General features: G+C 36.6%; 1 non-coding gene across 1 annotated transcript; it reads right to left on the reverse strand.

Moving 5' to 3' along the window:
• Window positions 1-1,280: 1,280 nt before the first annotated feature.
• On the reverse strand, window positions 1,281-1,387 carry LOC127077436 (small nucleolar RNA R71). The gene has a single exon (XR_007787247.1). It is a non-coding gene; the product is annotated as a small nucleolar RNA R71 (small nucleolar RNA).
• Window positions 1,388-20,128: the final 18,741 nt, after the last annotated feature.

Genomic DNA, 20,128 nt, shown 5'->3' on the forward strand with positions numbered 1-20,128 from the left:
ATTGCTTCATGGGCAAGGCACAGTTAAAGCACAATGAAATTAGGGTTTCCTTGGGAAACAATCTTCAAGCCCTTTAGGTTTACTTGATAAAATTGGAAAATTGAGATACTTAGGAGACATATATGATGATTAAGAACTTTGTGGACTATTGTCATGCTTTTTCTCATCTTCATCTAACCATTTCATTGGGCTTAGGAGCCTCCTAGGAGCATTGTGGAGCACATGATCACTTGAGCTTTAAAACAAGAAAAGGTTAGTGACATATTTTTGTGCTTTTGGTTAGTAATCAAATAAGAAAAACAATAATATACAATACAAGCATGCTTGGTGATCTCAAAACACTCAAACAAGTCCCAACCCTAAGGTTAAGGAGCCAAAAATGCTATGATCCTTGAGGCAATGCACTTGTGCAATAACATGATGCCATGAGGGATTTTAGGGTCAAAATTAAGGTCTTACAATAAGTAGTTCTATTTAGACAATTGAAACATCACTTAACTGACGTGAAATACATTCAAACCTGTCTTTACCTGCATTATATTTATATTCTTTATTTACCGTTATTTTGCAACATCAATATCTCTTTTATACCACCTTAGATAAACACCATAACGATAGTAATCGATAGATTGACGATTTGGTCTCTGTGGGATAAATATTCTTTTATATTACTCTGATGCGATTCGTGCACTTGCGAATATAGCGATCAAGTTTTTGGCGCCATTGCCGGGGACCAACTTCGTCAAATTTCGTACCCTGTTGTTACACCGTCTAGACTAAGGCATTATTAGCCAGTAAATGCGAAGAACCCGTAGTACCGAAAATTTAGTAGATCCTTTAGCGGAACCCGAACGTTACACTCGTACACGCCTCTTACTCATCCAAATTAAGAAAGCTATGGCCGAGAATCGCGACCAGAGACCTCTTAAGGAATTTTCCTAACCCTCTGACGAGGAACCTAGTTCGAGTATAGTAAACCCCCTTATTCCTGCCAATAATTTCGAATTAAAACCATCTTTGCTGCAATTAGTGCAACAGAACCAATTCGCGGGTCTCGCTACTGAGAACCCAAATCAACATTTAAAAGTCTTTATCCAACTGGATGACACCTTTAAATCCAACGGTGCATCACCAGATGCGATCCTTTTGAGATTATTTCCTTTCTCCCTCAGGGATAGAGCACGTTCATGGTTAGATTCACTTCCAGCTAATTCAATTACTACTTGGGAAGACCTTAGGAGAGTATTCCTGGCTAGATATTCCCCCCCAGTAAGACTGTTGTTCTTCGAAACCAAATAACTAGATTTACTCAAAACCAAGGAGAATCACTCTTTGAAGCCCAGGAGAGATATAAAGAGCTATTAAGAGTCTGTCCACACCATGGCCTAGAACAATGGCTGATCGTTCATACCTTCTACAATGGACTCCATTATAACACAAAGATGAGCATCGACGCTGCCGCAGGGGGCGCGCTGATGAACAAACCTTACCCTGAAGCTTGTGACCTAATTGAGGATATGGCCTAAAACCATTACCAATGGGGAACTGAACGAGCATCAATAGAGAAAAAGGAGACCCAAGGTGGAATACATGAGATAAGCTCTATGGATATGATGCAGGCGAAAATGGACGCTTTAGCCCTTAAGGTCGAACATATGTCTACAAACACTAACACCGCAGCGGTAGTCCACACAGAGTGCGAACTTTGTGGATCTAAAGGACACAAATCGGCAGAGTGTAACCTTTTGAACGACCTGAACACCGACCAAGTGAATTACGCCCAAGGTAACCCATTTTCAAACACTTACAACCCTGGATGGAAGAATCACCAGAACTTTTCCTATAAAAACCAGAACCCTATCCAAAATTATGCACCACAGAGACCACAAGGTTATCAAGCCCAAAAACCAAATCAACCTATGCAAGCTGTGCCCTAGAAGCATAACCTTGAGAAGATCATGGAGAGCTTTATATCGGGCCAGACTCAGCAAAATAAAGAATTCGTAAACCAGAACATTCACGTAAATGAACTGATAACACAATTAGGGACCAAGGTTGATCAGATAATCACTCACAACAAGATGCTTGAAACCCAGATCTCACAGGTAGCACAAAACCAAGCCCCACAAACTACACCTGGAGGACAATTCCCTGGACAACCTCAACTCAACCCTCGAGGGCAAGCTAACGCTATCTCATTACGAAGTGGGACCGCTTACGAAGGGCCTCATAACCCAGCGATGAGCGAGTCCAAAACTTCTAAAAAAAATATACCTACCAACCAACAAGAGGAACTGGTAGAACCCGAAAAACAAACCGGCCAAGAAGGAGAAGCCAAGGAAAAAACTTACAAACCACCACCCCCGTACAAACCACCAATCCCATATCCGCAAAGACTTAACCAAACCAAAATCAATAACCAATACCAAAAATTTATAAAAGTAATAGAGAAGCTTCATGTAGAGATTCCTTTTACCAAAGCCATCACCCAAATTCCATCTTACGCTAAATTTCTCAAAGACATCTTAACCAACAAGCGTAGGCTTGACGATCCCAAACCCTTGGAATGCAACTTTATTTCCGAGAATAAACTTGCTAAGAAGGAGAAAGACCCTGGTAGTTTTTCTATACCTTATATTTTAGGGAGTCATGCGATCGACAAAGATTTCCTAGACTTAGGCGCTAGTGTAAGTTTAATGCCCTTAGCTGTGTGTAAAAGGTTAAACTTAGGACAATTACAACCAACTAAGATGTCCCTCCAATTAACCGATAGGTCTGTTAAGTACCTTGTAGGCATTTTAGAAGACATCCCAGTTAGGATCGGTCAACTTTATATCCCGACAGAATTTGTGGTCATGGATATCAAGGAAGACGACGATATCCCTATCCTTTTAGGTAGACCATTTTTATCAACGACCGGAGATATAATAGATGTTAAAAGAGGAAAATTAACTTTCGAAGTAGGGGATGAAAAGATAGAGTTTATTCTTTTAAAGTTCCTGATGGCACCAATCATAGGAGACGCATGTTACGCGATCGATATCATAGATGAATGCATAAGGGAGTTTGACCAAGGAGAACCTGTGATCGAACCATTTTCAAACCCGAATGAAAAGGATGACGAGCTAGAGGAAACGGAACCTCACACTAACAAATGTTTGGATCTTACTACAGACCTTTCATCAGGTTCTCAAAAACCAACTCAAGAACTTAAGGAATTACCCAAGAATCTAAGATATGAGTTTTTGGATAAAGAAATGAACCGGCCAGTAATATTTAGTGCCACCTTAAACCAAAATGAGACAAACCAACTCTTGAATGTCTTAAGAAGATACCCCTCTGCCTTAGGGTACAATATCTCTGATTTAAAAGGTATAAGCCCATCCATGTGTATGCACAAGATCTCGCTAGAGGAAGATTCAAAACCTTCCAGAGAACATCAGAGAAGAATCAACCCTGTAATGAGTGAGGTGGTAAAGAAGGAAGTCCTTAAACTGCTAGAGGCTGGTATAATCTATCAAATCTCTGATAGTAAATGGGTATGTCCTGTACATGTGGTACCCAAAAAGGGAGGCATCACAGTCGTGCAGAACGAGAAGGGCGAGCATGTAGCTAAACGTATAGAAGATGTAACACCCCTTTTTCTACCCCAAAATACTTAACATATAATCAGAGTAAATGAGCACGCATATACACAAAAAGGCGTCACATCGACGTTTTAAAAAAACCAAAGCTTTCAAAAACCAACATCATTCATCCTCAATATACAATACACCTGGTCATTTAAAATAACACATTTCAATTATCATGAATATTCAAGAATATGCGTTCGCAGCGGAAAATAATGAATACTCATGCATTTCATCAAATGATCCATGTCCCATACCATGATCATCTTTCAATAATCTCTTCAAAATAAACTGAAACCATAGTCAGAATATTTGGCACTATGGCCTCTCAACAGCAATTGCAAATAAGCATGTTTGCAAGTAATAACATAATACTGATCCAAATAGGATACGAGTTCAATACTACTAATCTACCCAGTGTTACATGACCAAAGCATTGACTCATTACCTAGTCTTCAAACTAAAATACGGGAACTCTCCAGCTAATCTCGAGCGAGTTACCGTCCACTTACTTCAGCGCTACTACTCCTGAGTATCTGCGCGATACCCATGTAAAGGTAACATTCAAACAGAAAGGGTGAGAATTCAAATCATTATGAAGAAGTATAATCAAGCACAATGATTAAATCAACAATTAAAGGAACTCATCACACTTCATATAACCATGTAAATAATATTCATCAACATCTATTTCACATGTTTCAAACATCCATCAAACTCAAGGAGTACAATATTAAAATCCAATATTATATTCTCAAATATACACATAACTACAATTATCACATAATCACATATGTTGTCAAGTTATGTATCCAAACATCATCAAATTCAATTACCATATCTCATACACACATCACAATCACAATAATGCATACACTCAATTATCACATAACTCTAATGTGACTCAATGCAAGACATGTGACTCTATGCATGTGGTACCGCAATGTGAATCCAACGTTTCACCGCTTTCCGATTCAATCTCTAGAATCCAAGCCACGCTTCCGATCCGGACAAGATCAAAGCCACTACCACGCCTATTTCCAATTAAGGATCAATGTGTGCTATATCTACCACGCCTATTTCCAATTAAGGATCAATGTGTGCTACGTCTATTTCCAATTAAGGATCACCGTCTATCTACCACGCCTATTTCCAATTAAGGATCAACGTGTGCTACGTCTATTTCCAATTAAGGATCACCGTCTATCTACCACGCCTATTTCCAATTAAGGATCAACGTGTGCTACATCTATCACACCTATTTCCAATTTAGGATCAACGTGTGCTACCATGTGAACCCACAGTTTCACCGCCTCCACCATGAAGCTGACCATGCCTTGAATGAATGTACAAATACCAACAACATATGCAATTAAGATCATCTCTACCATCTTAACATTCCACATATCACCATAATTCAACTATATGAATTATCCATCAATGGTACATATACACATTCATAACAAATACATAATTCACATAATATGCAATTAAGATCATCTCTACCATCTTAACATTCATAACAAATACACCATTCACATAATATGCAATTAAGATCATATCTACCATCTTAACATTCATAACAAATACACCATTCACATAATATGCAATTAAGATCATCTCTACCATCTTAACATTCATAACAAATACACCATTCACATAATATCTATTAGAGTCACCTTTCTAATACTTTAAACCCCAACCCAAAATGATTCACGAGTTGAAAGTTATGAATAAAACTGTGCACGAAGGCATTACTAAAAAGTTGTTGTTTTCTAAATTTTCGAACATAATTTTCATCTTCTTCAACCCCAAAAACATCCATGAATTAATCTCCAAAATTATTTTATTCCTGAAACAAAGTTATAGCCTTCTGTTTTAGCTATCCAACGCTTCAAACGACACTCAATTTGGACTTACGGATCAAAAGTTATGACCAAAACGATTTCGACAATAAAACATAAAAAAGGGCCACGATTGTGACGGACAACATGTATAATTTTCTGCGGTTTTCATCGTTGGAGGACCTTCGGACCTCCGATTTCGATTCCGTAAAAAGCCAAACATGCCGGAAATTATAACTCATACAATACCCCAATTATATAGTGTTAATTTTCATTTTTAACACAATTAAATCACCACAATCAAGAATACTCATCAAACCTAACAATTCCAAACAACCATACAAAATTAGGAGTTTTAACCTAAACATGCTTCTACCCATTGACCCAATCATACTAACCCATAATAATAAAGATTCCCCCCTTACCTCTTCAATTTTCTGGAAACCCTAACTCCTCTCTTATTCTTCCCCTCTTCTCCTCACTTTTCCTCTTCTCTTTCTCTATTGTTGTCAAATGATCAAGTGAATCCTAATTCTCACTCTCCTCCCTTTTATATACTAGTATTCTATTTGGGCTTAAAGCATGATACTTCTAATTTAATTAATAGGCCCAATAAGATCTAATATTTAAATATCTCTAATTAGTTCAATTAAATTAAACTAACCCCACATACACGCTAAGTTAATTAATACAATTATTTAATTATATCTCATATCAACTAAATAATTAATTAACACATCAAATTAGTTAATATAATCGATTATTATACTACCTAACAACCAATTTATTAATTAACACTCCAAATAAATAAAATAAATATAGTAATAATAATATAATAATCAAATACTAAAATTGGGTTGTTACAGAAGACGGATGGCGTATGTGCATATATTATAGGAAACTAAATAAGGCAACTAGAAAAGACCATTTCCCCCTTCCATTCATAGATCAAATGCTTGAGCGTCTTGCCAGACACTCTTACTTTTGTTATCTGGATGGATATTCTGGATTTTTCCAAATACCCATACACCCCGAGGATCAAGAGAAAACAACCTTCACTTGTCCTTACGAAACGTTTGCTTACAGACGAATTCCGTTTGGACTCTATAATACGCCAGCTACTTTCCAACGTTGTATGATGTCAATCTTCGCAGATTATCTCGACGGAATTATTGAAGTATTTATGGACGATTTCTCGGTGTGTGGGTTCGACTTTGAGAATTGCCTCATTAATCTTGAGAAAATCCTAGAGAGATGCGTAGAAGTTAACCTTGTGTTAAACTAGGAGACGTGCCACTTTATGGTTAAAGAAGGCATAGTGTTAGGACATATAATATCTGAAAGAGGCATTGAGGTCGACCAAGCAAAGATAGAAGTTATAGGAAACCTTAACCCTCCTAAGACAGTTAGAGAAGTCCGTAGTTTTCTTGGACACGCCGGTTTCTACCGATGCTTCATCAAAGATTTCTCTAAAATAACAAAACCCCTGACCGACCTTCTGATGAAAGACATTGAATTCATTTTCGATGAAAAATATATCGAAGCCTTTAATCAGTTAAAACAAGCATTAATTTCAGCACCCATCTTACAAACTCCGGATTGGAATCAACCCTTTGAAATAATGTGTGATGCTAGAGATTTTGCTATAGGAGCTGTTTTAGGGCGAAGAAAAGATAAGAAATTGCATGTAATATATTACGCTAGTAGAACCCTAGATGTTGCTCAACTAAATTATACAACAACAGAGAAGGAACTCCCAGTTGTGGTCTTTGCAATTGATAAATTTAGGTCTTATCTTGCCGGATCTAAGATTATAGTCTATACAGACCATGCAACTATCCGTTACTTTCTGAGAAAAAAGGATGCGAAACCTAGATTACTCAGATGGATCCTTTTGCTACAAGAATTCAACTTAGATATTAGAGACAAAAAAGGAACAAAAAACGTAGTTGCTGACCATCTTTCCAGACTAGAGCATTTGAAGCCAAACCATTTACCTATAAATGATGATTTTACCTATGACAGATTGATAGCTAAGTTAGATACCATTCCCCTTGAACCTGATAGAGACAACCTTGGGACAGTTTCAGAACTTAGGAGAGTACCATGGTACGCTGATTTTGTGAACTATCTAGCCGCTGATATCATACCACCTGACCTCAACTATCAACAGGAGAAGAAGTTCTTTAAAGATATAAGACATTTCTATTGGGACGTACCACTCCTTTTCTAAAGAGGAACAGATAACATCTTCCGACGTTGCATCCCAGAAGAAGAAGTCAGAAATATCATAGAGGATTGCCACTCTTTGCCCTATGGTGGACATTCAACCACATCCAAGACATACGCTAAGATCCTTCAAGCTGGTCTTTATTGGCCAACACTATGGCGTGATGTCCATACTTATATTGTCCAATGTGATCGGTGCCAGCACGCTGGAAACATCTTAAGACGCGATGAAATGCCTTTGAAGAACATCCAAGAAGTGGAATTATTTGACGTTTGGGGTATTGATTTCATGGGACCTTTTCCATCTTCGATGGGAAACAAGTACATTTTGGTAGCCGTTGACTATGTGTCCAAATGGATAGAAGCTATAGCCGCACCCACCAATAACACAAGAGTAGTCATCAAGATGTTTAAAAATAACATTTTTCCCAGATTTGGAGTACCACGATTTGTCATAAGTGATGGTGGATCACATTTTATATCCAGGATATTTGATAAACTCTTAAGAAAGTATGGAGTAAAACACATAGTAGCAACACCATATCATCCCCAGACTAATGGTCAAGTGGAAGTATCTAACAGAGAGATTAAGCAAATCTTGGAGAAAACTATTTCAATATCCAGAAGAGATTGGTCTGAAAAGCTAACAGAAGCACTGTTGGCTTACATAACTGCTTACAAAACCCCTATTGGAACTACACCATACCAGTTGGTCTACGGGAAGTCATGCCACTTACCTTTTGAACTCAAGAACAAGGCATATTGGGCCATCAAGACCCTGAATTTCGATTACCTGGCATCTAGCGAGAAGCGAATCCTCGACATCCACAAATTGGAGGAACTTCGCCAGAACGCTTACGAGAATGGCGTTATACACAAAGAACGAACCAAAGCATGGCATGACAAGAGGATTGTGAAATAGGACTTTAATGTAGGCGACTCTGTTCTCCTTTTCAATTCGAGATTATGACTTTTTCCAGGTAAGCTGCGTTCGAGATGGACATGCCCCTTTAAGGTTTCCAAAATCCTAAAATCTGGAGCAATGGAAATCCGGAACAATTCTTGTAATCCGTTTGTGGTAAATGGACAAAGACTGAAGCAATATCAAGGAGGTGACATCTCCATATAATTCCCTGGCCATACTCTGATCGACCCTCAACTTCCTACCTCTGATATATAAAGTTCGAATCATCAAGCTAACGACGTTAAACAAGCGATGCGTGGGAGGCAACCCATGATTTCTTTTCCTTTGCTTTACTTTTACTATTTCAATTTACATTTTCATTTGTTTTATGTATGTATATATCTATGTTTAGACTAACATTTACAATATTTTCGATTTCAGGTGTCCTCTGTTTTTAACCTAACTTTTCAGGATGGAAAATTACGACACTATGCCAGTGATCTTTCGTGACCCAGTTCAGGAGCAGCGCTACGCCATGCTTTCCCAGCGTCCAATGTTGCCTGTAGCGGGGTATTCGTTACCTTATGGTTTATTGACTAAACCAAAAGTAAACATACAATTTGAGTCACCACCGCACTTTTATTTGTCCAAAGGAAAGGCTAAAAAGCGAACAAAAGCCAAGTAAGAAGTTTTATCAAATCAAAAACTAATAAAAATGTCAGAGATCTAGGTAAGGGGGTTGGTTATGAAATGGGAAGGTTTTACGCACCCAAGACATCCTTAGTACTCTAAGGGAACCTCTTTTTGCAAATATGTGTTGTAGGTTGGTATTTATGAAAATATTTATGCAAAAGATTGAGGAGATGAGAAAAGAATAGATTATATTTACAATTTTGTTGTTTGAATGGATGAACCCATTGCCTACGTACCATCACAAAGGTAGGATCAAAACCTCATAGTTCGGGGTAAAAAATCTCAAAGATTTGTGAATTGATCTGATCAAAAGCCTTAAGGTCTTTTGTTATCAAAGGGAGAAAACTCAACCTAAACCAACAATCCACCATGTGAGGAAGGCTTCAACATACTAGTGAAGGGTTAACCCTATAATAAGTATGGAAGACTTATAATCGAATCACTAAGGATAAGGTGAGGATTACATCAACCACTATGATAACTCAAACCTATGGCTAATGTTTATGAAAAAAAAAGTTTTAACAAAGATGGCCATTGGAACCACAAAAACAACTCGAAGTGAGTTATATTCACAAGTTAGATTTATTTACAAAATGAAGTCAAGGTTGAATTAAGATTGATTCACAATGAGTATTAATGAAAAGATTTTGAAAAGTCAAAGGCATAAGGCCTAGGTTTCTAGTTTGAAAAGCAATGTCAAAATTTGCACAAAAAGGAGTTTGGCTTGGGTTAGAGTGGAGAGAAGAAGAGAAGGGCTAGTCCTAAAGCATACAAAGATAAGAGAGAAGATAAAACCCTTGGAGTTCCTTTTCTTGAAATCATAGAGATGATTTAAGATGCTCTTTTCCTTTGGACTTAACAAACAACAAGCAATCACACAAATATTTGGATTCAAGCTCCTAGGATCTCCATTTGGCTTGTCTCTCTTAACTTGGCTACCCATGACAATGGTCCTTCTTACTATCTCAAGATGGAATTCCTATCATACAAGAACAAACATAAAAAGTTCACAACACAATAAGAGGAATGGACAGAGAATGAGTTTTGGAAAGGTAGTCCTTTGAAGTCAACTTTGAAATTTAGCATTCTAAAGGCATGAGGCCTAGTTGCTCTTCAATAAGTTTAGCATTCTAAAGGCATGAGGCCTAGTTGCTCATGAACTCCTTCAAGCATAGGTAAGTCCTAATTCTAAGTCCTTTCTCTTTTTTGCATTGGGTTCACACAAAACAAAAGCAAAACCAACACAAGACAACAATATATTTATATACAATAATGAGCTCAAATGAGCAAAAGGAAAATGGCATAAACATAAAATAGGTGCTCAAGTGAGCAAAATGAAAAGCAATATGAATAAATGAGCAAGAAGTAAATTTCATTAAAGTAAATTGCAAGAAATTAAATGCTCAAATTAAAGTTAGTAATTAGTATGGTTATGTCAGTTTTTGAATTAAAAATAAATGCAAAAATAAAATGGACAAAATATGGTCAAACCTCAAATTTAATTAAAATCAACTTCAACAAGTCTAATTAAATTCTCATAGGTCTAACATGGTCAAACAAGCTTTGACAAATTTTTTCAATAATTTTTGAAATCAGAAACTATTTTAAAACAATTAAAAACAATGAAAAATAACACAAATGAATTAAAATCTCAAATAAATCTCAACTCAATTAAGAAATTGATGACACTATTTTTCTTTGACTTATCATGATCCATATGTGTTAAGAAAATATTTTTGGATTTTTCAAATATCAAAAAGTAATTAAAATGAATTAAAAACTATTAAAAACCAAATAATTCACAAAAAATATTAAATGAAGTCACAAAATTAATTAAAAATCAAAATATGAAATTAGATTTTTCAAGAAATTTTTTGGCATTGGTCACATATTTTTGTGACTTCAAATAAAATATTTATGAATTTTTGAAAATAAAAGAAATTATCTGAAAATAAAAGAAAATAAGGAAAATGTCAAAAATGCGCAGCCACAGGATTGTCTCATTAATTGACGTGGCATTGATATGAGGATTCAGAGGCGCGGTCACACGAAAGACCAAAGTCAAGCGCGCTACATCTGGATTTAAAATAAGTCAATGCAAGCAAGGGCTAGGATTATAACGTTTCAGCATCATCCAATGGTTCCAAGGCTCCCACGTGGGGATGGTGGTGGAAACCACCATCTTCTCCGGCCAGACAACCAATTCCGGCCACCACGCGCAGGAAATCAAACCTTAATAAAAATGAAAAAGGAAGGTATCAAAATGAAGGTGAGGTTATGTACATCACCCCTGTAACCATGGATCATTCTCAAAGTTCCTATTCAAAGAGAAACACGAGCTTGAAGATCATGGTGCTTGATCTAAAATGGCACGATTTGCAAAATTAAGACCACCACTGGCCTGCCTCATGCATGAGGGCTTCAGAAAAAAGCACAAACCAAAGGAATTCACATTATATTTCAAGATCTGAATCAAAAAAGTTTGGTGATATACCTCTGAAATGAAGCTTCAAACAACACGAATTGTCCAAGCTCTTGATCCAATTTTGATCTGGAAGTGTGATAATGATGCAAGGTTAAGGAATTATGCTTTGAAATTCAACTAATGATGTTGAAATTCAAGCTTGAAAATGAAATAGAAAAACTGAACTTCCTTTGGTGAGGGTTTGGTTTTCAATCAAGCAACACTTCAGATCTCCTTGTGGTTACCATTTGAATGAGATTGCACTTCTATTTATAGCTGGAATGGATGCAAGGCAATGCTTTCCCTCGTGTGCATGAAATTTGGATCCTCCATGCATGGGCCTGTACAGGCGCATGTGAGGCCCAAGAGTGAAGGGAAATCTATGATGAGATCAAATGTAGGTGAATTGGACGTGTAATTGGAGCTGCATTTGCTTGCACATGAAGTTACAAGGTGAATTGCAAAAATGAACATAAACATTAAGCTCTTCTAAACTCCTTCATGGAAAGTCCAAAAAATTAATGTGAGTAATGGTTGGAAAGCCCTTGAAATGAGGAACAAAAGTCATGTTGCTCAAAAATTCATTTGGAGTTTGGAAATTTATGAAAACTGGCAGTGAAGGTTTGGGTACAAAACATGTCTAGGTTCCCTTTGAAATGTTTTACCAAAAGCAAGCATCTTCAAGCCCTTCTGTTTCAATGATGCAAGCGTCAAATGGAAAAACCTCCAACATCAAAGTTCTAGATATTCTCAAGATGATCAATTTAGACTTAAATTTTGCATCATTTGGGTTTTTCATTAGAAAGTTATGGCCACTTGAAGTTGGACATTTTTCAAATTCAGTGGCTTTGGTCCAAAGTGACCTATAATGTTTTGTATTATGACATGTATTTATTTTAGGATTATGAAATTTTTTCCAACATAAGATTTGAATTATACATCTTAATATTTCCAATGCAATTGGTCTCACCTCAAAATCATAAAAATTAAAGAAGTTAGGTCCTTGGGAAGTTGACCCAAAATTAGGGTTTCAGTTAAAATGATCTATAATGTTTTGAAATGAATGATGACCTTACAAGTTTCAAATGTATTTTTGAAGAACATTAAAGTTGTTCATATGGTTCTTAAGAACAATTTTGATCTTGGGGTCATCTTCATTTGACAAACACATCACAAGTTATGTCTCAGTGATCCTCAATTTAGTCAGATGACTTAACTGATCAACTTCTCAAGGCCAAACTTCAAATCTTGATGAATGAATGATGGAGTATACTCTAATAGGCTCATATATGCATAAAATAATGAATGAAATGACTTACCTTGATTAAATTTGATCATAGGTTGAGGTTGCTTCATGAGCAAGGCACATTCAATGCACAGTTGAATTAGGGTTTCCTTGGGAAATAATCCTCAAGCCCTTTGGGTTATCTTGATCAAATTGGAAAATTGAGATACTTGTGAGAAATATATGATGATTAAGAGCTTTGTGTACCATTGTCATGCTTTTTCTCATCTTCATCTAGCCACTTCATTGAGCTTAGGAGCCTCCTAAGAGCATGAGAGCACATGATCACTTAAGCTTCAAAACAAAGAGTTAGTGACATATTTTTGTGCTTTTGGTTAGTAAACAAATAAGAAAATCAATAATATACAATACAAGCATGCTTGGTGGTTTCAAAACACTCACACAAGTCTCATCCAAGGGTTAAGGAGCCACACATGCTATGATCCTTGAGGCAATGCATTAAGCAAATGATATGATGCCATGAGGGATCTTAGGATCAAAATTAGGGTCTTACACGGCCCACCAGATATCTTGACTCGAGCTATATGGAGGCATTAAGCATTGAGCCTAGTGTCAGGCATTTGTGCAATCAGTTACAATGGGATGAATATACTGATGCGATGCATGTGACTTACAGGAACCTCACTTTGGAGTTCTTGAGCTTGCTGAACTACGAGCTCTATGTTGGTCACGCTAGTGATGATGGCTACATTAATTTCAGGTTGTTTGGGACAAAATACACCTTCAACCACAAGTGTTTCGATGACTTACTCGGATTTCAGACTGCTTATGATGCCTCATCTGAGTTCCCCATGAGTTATTTCCTAAGCAGAGACGTTGAGAAGTTTTGGAGTGGCATTACATGTGGAGGTAGCCCTGACCCTTCCACCAAAATCTCTAACAAGATCCATAATCCTGCTTTCAGATACTTTCAGATGATTATTGGCCACACCTTCCTGGGGAAGAGTGACCCTGATACACATGTGAGTGCTGAAGAGATTTTCTTCATGTACTGTACCACTCAGTCACGCCCAGTAGATTGCGGAGCTTTTCTGATCGAGAGTCTCTATCTTAATGCTCGCTCCGCTGTGAGCCCTATACACGTTGGAAGCACAATGACTCATATAGCCTCCGCCCTAGGACTTGATAGAAGACTATTTCACCTGACGTCTTACTGCAGCTACACCTTGATGGATATTGACTTCTGTTTGGACCGTGGCCTCATGAGGAGATCTTCCTTCCAACCAGATCAATACAGGCTCTTGATCGAGGGTGAGACTATTCACTACTTCACTTTATCGGACCCTCAGGTAACTTGTGTTATTGATCATGCCAACTGGGCCTATACCATAGAAGGCCAAGGCGAGACAGTCGACGAGCAGAGAGTCGCACCTACCAGAATAAAAGTGCTCACCAATAATCCAAATCTTTAGAGTCCAAGCATGCAGTCTGTAGCGGGGTATTCGTTACCATTAGAGATATTGACTAAATCCAAGGTAAACCATACAAGTCGAGTCGCCACCGCACTTCTATTTATCCAAAGGAATGGTTAGAGAGCGAACAAAAAACCTAAAAGTTTTATCGAATCAAAAACTAGTAAAAATGTCAAAGATCGGGGTAAGGGGGTTGGTTATGCAATGGGAAGGTATTAAGCACCCAAAACATCCTAGGTACTCCTAGGGAGCCCTTTTCACATTTGTTGTAAGGTTGGTATTTTGTGAAAATTTGTTTGTGCAAACATGATTGAAGAGATGAGAAGAGAATATACAAGTTTATTTACACTTTGTGTTTGGATGGATAAACCCATTGCCTACGTACCATCTTAAAAAAAAATAGGATCAAAACCTCGTAGTTCGGGGTAAAAATCTCAAAATGAGTTGGTGAATTGATTGGTCCAAAAGCCTTAAGGTCTTTTGTTATCCAAGGGAGAAAACTCAACCTAAAACCACAAATCCACCATGTGAGGATAGCTTCAACATGCTAGTGAGGGTTTAACCCTATAATAAGCATGGAAGACTCATTTCCATCACTAAGGATATAGGTGAGTATTACATCTACCTCAAGGATAACTCAAACCTAATAGCTAAAGGTTATGAAAAATTTGATTAAGAGGGTGGCCATTGAAACCACAAAAAGGTATTTGAATGAGTGGTATTTACCAATGAAAAGTATTTACAAAATATGGTCAAAGTTGACTTAAAAGTTCAATTCAAAATAAGTGTTATGAAAAGAAAGTTTGAAAATCAAAAGCATAAGGCTTAGGTTTCTAATGTTTGAAAAGAAGTGTTAAATGTTTGCACAAAAGTTTTGGCTTGGGTTAGAGTGGAGGGAATAAGAAGAATGGCTAAAGTCCTAATCATACAATATATAAGGGATAAGAAACAAGACCACAAATGGAGTTCCTCTCTTGAGATCATATTGATGATCCAAGTAGATCCCATCCTTTGGAATATGCAAGCAAAATAATAGGAAGCTCAAGCAATCAACATAATCAAACAAGTTCTTGGAAAGTTCCTCAATGGCTCTTAGATCTCTCTCTCTTAGAAGCTCATGGCAATGGTTCCTCACTTAGGTTCAATGTTGGAATCCCTAGCACAAGAACACACACATTAAAAAGTTCTATCAAAACAAATCAAGAATGAACAAGCAAGAGTTTAGAAAATTGGTCTTTCCAAAGTTCTCTTTAGCATTTATAGCATTCTAAAGGCTCCATGCCTAGTTGCTCTTTCCAAATTTGCATAGGGAAAGTCCTAAAGTCTAAGTCCATTAGTCCATTTCTTTGCATTTGGTCCACATCAATCAAAACAAAACACAAGCACAATGATATATACACAATTATGTGCTCAAGTGATAAAAAGGCAAATCGCATTAACATAAACATGTGCTCAAATGAGCAAAGGGGAAAAGCAAATGAATAATATGTTCAAGAATGGTAAATTGCATAAAAGTAAAGTGCAAGAATTAAATGTTAATGGTTAGTATTCGTAGTTAGTGTGCCATAAGGCAAAATTTAGCACTATGTTAAGCAATCGTAATTGGACTTATATAGAAGTCACAACTATCTGAGGCCGGTCAATAATAATGTAGGCAACAACACAAGTTAGAGGTCTTGATTAGTGAATCAAACTCCAACAACTTGCCATGCCAAAAAAAGAAGAAGAGAAATGATCTTGTATTGATTTAGGTCCTTTGCATGATTTAGAAAGCAATCTATCCTTAATGCAAAGCCATTCACTTGTTCCATGATAAAGCTGAATTAGATTTGAATCAAGGAAGATTAAACCTCCCTAATCAATGCTAACAACCAATCTTTAACTCATTGATCAAAAAAGAAAAAGAAGAAGGAGAAGAAGATGAAGAATAGAAATGAAGAATTAAAGTGCATTAAATGAAATGGAATGTATTAATCAACAAGTGTTGACCAAAGATAGAGAAGATCAAGGTCAAACAATAGAAAACAGAAGCAAAATGAATATTAGAAGTCAAGAAATAAACAATTTTTTTTTGGCATTTTTTAATATTTAAAATAAAACTTGAATTAAAATATTAAAGAAAGGTCAAACTTCAAACTCACTTCAAATCAACTTTGGAAAGTCCAAGTGAATTATCCAAAGTTCAACAAGGTCAAACAAAGTTTGACAAAAAATTTCAGCATTTTTAAAAGTCAGAAACTATTTTTAATCCATTAAAAATGCATAAAAATAACCTAATTGAACTAAAATTTCAAATAAATCTCAAATAAATTAATAAATTGATGAGAATATTTTTCATATATCTATCATCATTCAAAGAGGTTGAGAAAATATTTTTGTATTTTTTGAATATCAAAAACTATTTAAAATGAATTAAAAATAACCAGAAAAGAGAAAATTATTAAAAAATAGCAAATGATAAAATAAAAAATATTAAAAATCATTTTTAGAAAGTAGAAAATAAAAGAGAAATAATGCAATTGGTCCCATAATTTTTGGACCAATAATGGAAGAGAAATGGATTTTAGAAAATGAAATGGAATTAAAAATAAAATAGAAATTAAAATCAGAATTAAAAAATAATGGAAAAGCTTGAGCCCTTGGATCTGAGCTCATTAATTGAGCTGGCAGATCCAAGCATCCAAAAGCGCGCGCCCAACATGGTCCAAAGTTAATGCAACCACACGCTGTATTAAAAAAAGTCATAAGTTTGGACAACTGAGATTAGATCTGGAAATGGAAATGGATGGTCCTGATCTAATCTGGAGACCAGACGGTGGCCAGCGCCACCGTCTTCTCCGGCTAGCTCCGATGAAGATCAAAATTTGAAGGGAAAAAAATGTTAACTAAAATACACTATCCAGGTACCATTCGAAAGGTGGAGTGATGTACATCACTCCTATGCCACTCAATTCCACTCTAGATCCCTATTAAGAGAGAAATCAGAGATGGAACTTTGGTGGTGTTCAACTGAACTTGCTTGATTTCAAAAATTAAGAACACAACAACGATGCCTCTATGCAGAGGACTTCAGATCACACAAAATCAAGGCAAATGGAATCATATATAGGTTGTTTCGAAGCAAAATGCAGTTGAGCAAAACCTTTGAATTGTGAAGAATTGAGTCACTCTCTTTGATTCCTTTTGCAAACAAAAGCTTCTATGGATCAAATGAAGAAGGTTTATGAACTATGGATCTTAAAATTCAATCGATGCAATTGAATTTCAGATCTAAATTTTTTGAAAGAAAGTGAAAAGTTCCTTTGGTGAGAGTTGGGTTTTGAGTTCAGCAGAGGTTTAGGCGCCTTTAGGTTGAAGAATGAGAGCTCACATGCCATGTATTTATAGCCAAAGCCATGCTGAAAGTGTGATTTCAGATTTGCATGAATGGAAAGGGCCTCCATGCATGGGCCTGTACAGGCGCATGAAGGGCCCAATTCCACTTGATTTGGAAAGCTGAGATCACAAATGAATGAAATGGACGTGCAACATGGATGTAATCAACTCATGCATGGCAATTGAATCAAGTTTTCCCAAAATGCACTAAAAGTTCTCCTCTTCGAAAATGATACTTCCAATATTGAAACATAAGCTTATTGGTAATGGTTGGAAAGCTTGTTGCATAAGGAACAAATGCTATATTGATCAAAACTCCAATTGGGCCTTGGAAATTAATGAAATTTGAGCTTGAAGTGTAGGGTGCAAAACATGCATATGTGAAATTTCCAAATTTGGCCAATGTTCAAGCCCTTCTGTTTTAGTGATGCAAGCTCCAAATGATAAAATCTTAAACATGAAAGTTGTAGATCTTTTCAAGAAAATCAATTTGGACTCAAAGTTTGCATCATTTGGATTTTTTATGAAGACGTTATGGGCACTTGAAGTTGGATTTTTTCACATTTCAATGCATTTGGTCCAAAGTGACCTATAATGTTTTGCATTATCACATGTATTTCTTTTGAGATTTTGCAAATTTTCTCAACATAAAATTTAAATTAGACACATTAATCTTTCTAATTAATTAAGTCTCTCCTTAAAATCATGAAAAATGAATGAGTTATGTTCTTGGGAAATTGACCCACAATTAGGGTTTCAGTCAAAATGACCTATAATGTCTTGGAATGGATGATGACCTTCCAAGCTTCAAATAAATTTTTGATGAAAATGAAAGTTGTTCATATTGTTATTAAGAACATTTTTTCTCTCGGGGTCATATCCATTTGACCAACACATAAAAAGTTAGGTCTCAATGCATTTCAAAATAGTCAGATGAATTGACTGATCAACTTCTCAAGTCCACACCTCATATCTTGATGAATTAATGATTGAAGGCACTCAAATAAGTTCAAATATGCATGAAATGATGAATTAAAGAACTTCCCTTGATTGTTTTTGACCATGAGCTGAGGTTGCTTCAAGAGCAAGGCACAGTTGATGAACAGATGAATTAGGGTTTCCTTGGGAAACAAACCTCAAACCCCTTGACTTGCTTTGATCAAAATGATGAATTGAGATACTTGGGAGGCATATTTGATGGATGAGAGCTTTGGGAATCATTACCATGCTTGCTTTCAATATTCTCTTGACCATATCATTGCACAAAGGATCTCCTAGAAGATTTGGATCTTGTGACTGCTCAAGCTACAAACAAGAGATGTTAGTGACATATTTTTATGCTTTTGGTTAGTAAATAAAATGAGAAAAGAAATAATATACAATTCAAGCATGCTTGGTGATCTCAAACCACTCACAAGAGGTCCCACCCAAAGGGAAGGAGCCTAGATGCTTATGATCCTTGAGGCTTTGCAAATGCCATATTATGATGCCACGAGGGATCTTAGGGCCAAAATTAAGGTCTTACACAGTCTGAGCTGGTTAAGCTCCGTATGGAGATAGCCCAGCTTCTCCAGGAGCTCGCTGACGTTGCTTTGCAGGTCGAAGTATCAGTCACCACACATGACACTGAAACCGATATACTGAATGATGAGATTGCCGACCTCCGACACCAGATCGCAGAGCTTCGAGGATACGAAGTCGAGGAGACTCCACTATACCCTGAGCATTAATGCCATCACCGACTGAGAGATGCCGTTTGATTTCCCTATTTCCCATTGTTTATTATTTATGCATGTTTTTATTGTTCCTTTTTTATGTTTGCTTATTTCTTTCCTAGGATCTCTCGACCCGTGACTTACTACTAACTCTTCACACACACACACACACACACACACACACACACACACACACACACACACACACACACACACACACACACACACACACACACATATATATATATATATATATATATATGCATTATTATTATGTTTTTATGTCCATTTTATTTTATTTTATTTTATCTCACTTTACTATTTTATTTTATTTTGTCAAGCTTAATAAAAAAAAAGCATACCATAGAAACCTATGTGCACTCCCCTTGCAAAAATGAGGACAAAAAGTTGTGGCCCAAGAAGCAATGACCAAATCCGGCCCAACCAATTCCGAAGCCATGGCGGGCGCCATGATGTCTGAACCTTTAACGGGACAGAATCCCCAATTTCACCATTTTCACCTTCTTCAACCTCTCCAACCCCATTTTCTCCTCTTA

The sequence above is a fragment of the Lathyrus oleraceus genome, chromosome 4 (genome assembly GCF_024323335.1).
Source record: "Lathyrus oleraceus cultivar Zhongwan6 chromosome 4, CAAS_Psat_ZW6_1.0, whole genome shotgun sequence".
NCBI lineage: Eukaryota > Viridiplantae > Streptophyta > Magnoliopsida > Fabales > Fabaceae > Lathyrus > Lathyrus oleraceus.